This window comes from Triticum dicoccoides, chromosome 7B (assembly GCF_002162155.2).
Source record: "Triticum dicoccoides isolate Atlit2015 ecotype Zavitan chromosome 7B, WEW_v2.0, whole genome shotgun sequence".
Taxonomy (NCBI): Eukaryota; Viridiplantae; Streptophyta; class Magnoliopsida; order Poales; family Poaceae; genus Triticum; species Triticum dicoccoides.
In genome coordinates, this window is record NC_041393.1 from 444,601,823 (window position 1) to 444,604,054 (window position 2,232).

The window sequence follows — 2,232 nt, forward strand, 5'->3', positions numbered from 1 at the left end:
TTGAGTAAAAATAAACCATTGACCAGCAGGGCATGACCATAAAACATGTTTCTCCTAATAAATAGAACAACCATTATTCTCGGATTTAAATGAGTAGCCATCTCGCATTAAACAAGATCCAGATACAATGTTCATGCTCAAAGTTGGCACTAAATAACAATTATTGAGGTTTAAAACTAATCCTGTAGGTAAATGTAGAGGTAGCGTGCCGACAGCGATCACATCGACCTTGGAACCATTCCCGACGCGCATCATTACCTCCTCCTTCGCTAGTCTCCGCTTATTCCACAACTCCTGTTTTGAGTTACAAATATGAGCAACCGCACCGGTATCAAATACCCAGGAGCTACTACCAGTTCTAGTAAGGTACACATCAATAACATGTATATCACATATACCTTTGGTGTTGCCGGCATTCTTATCCGCTAAGTACTTGGGGCAGTTCCGCTTCCAGTGACCATTTCCCATGCAATGAAAGCACTGAGTCTCGGGCTTCGGTCCATTGTTTGGTTTCTTCCCGGCAACTGATTTACTGGGCGCAGCAACTCCCTTGCCGTCCTTTTGAAGTTCTTTTTACCCTTGTCTTTCTTGAAACTAGTGGTCTTATTCACCATCAACACTTGCTATTCCTTTTTGATTTCCAGCTCCGCTGATTTCAGCATTGAATATAGCTCAGGAATGGACTTCACCATCCCTTCCATATTGTAGTTCATCACAAAGCTCCTGTAGCTAGGTGGGAGCGACTAGAGGATCCTGTCAATGACCGAGTCATCTGGAAGATTAACTCCGAGCTGAGCCAAACGATTGTGCAACCCAGACATTTTGAGTATATGCTCGCTGACAGAACTGTTTTCCTCCATCTTACAACTGTAGAACTTTTTGGAGACTTCATATCTCTCGACCCGGGCATGAGCTTGGAAAACCATTTTCAGCTCTTGGAACATCTCATATGCTCCATGCTACTAAAAATGCTTTTGGAGCCCCGGTTCTAAGCTGTAAAGCATGTTGCACTGACCCAGGGAGTAATCATCACTACGCGACTGCTAGGCGTTCATAATGTCTTGAGTTGCTGGGAAAATGGGTGCGTCACCTAGCGGTGCTTCAAGGACATATGCTTTGTTGGCAGCTATGAGGATGATCCTCAAGTTTCGGACCCAGTCTGTATAGTTGCTACCATCGTCTTTCAGCTTGGTTTTCTCTAGGAACGCATTGAAGTTGAGGGCAACATTAGCGCGGGCCATTTGATCTACAAGACATATTGTAAAGATATTTTAGACTATGTTCATGATAATTAAGTTCATCTAATCAAATTATTTAATGAACTCCCACTCAGATAGACATCCCTCTAGTCATCTAAGTGATCCATGATCCGAGTCAACTAGGACGTGTCCGATCATCACGTGAGACGGACTAGTCATCATCGGTGAACATCTCCATGTTGATCGTATCTACTATATGACTCATGTTTGACCTTTCGGTCTCTCGTGTTCCGAGGCCATGTTTGTACATGCTAGGCTCATAAAGTCAACCTAAGTGTTTTGCATGTGTAAATCTGTCTTACACCCGTTGTATGCGAACGTTAGAATCTATCACACCCGATCATCATGTGGTGCTTCGAAACAACGAACTTTCGCAACGGTGCACAGTTAGGAGGGACACTTTCTTGAAATTTTTAGTGAGGGATCATCTTATTTATGCTACCATCGTTCTAAGCAAATAAGATGTAAACATAACAAACATCACATGCAAATCATAAAGTGACATGATATGGCCAATATCATATTGCGCCTTTGATCTCCATCTTTGAGGCGCGGCATGATCACCTTCATCACCGGCATGACACCATGATCTCCATCATCGTGTCTTCATGAAGTTGTCTCGCCAACTATTACTTCTACTACTATGGCTAACAGTTAGCAATGAAGTAAAGTAATTACATGGCGTTCTCATTGACACGTAGGTCATAGAATAAATTAAGACGACTCCTATGGCTCCTGCCGGTTGTCATACTCATCGACATGCAAGTCATGATTCCTATTACAAGAACATGATCAATCTCATACATCACATATATCATTCATCACATCATTTTGGCCATATCACATCACATAGCATACCCTGCAAAAACAAGTTAGACGTCCTCTAATTGTTGTTGCATGTTTTACATGGCTGCTATGGGTTTCTAGCAAGAATGTTTCTTACCTATGCAAAAGCCACAACGGTGACATGCCA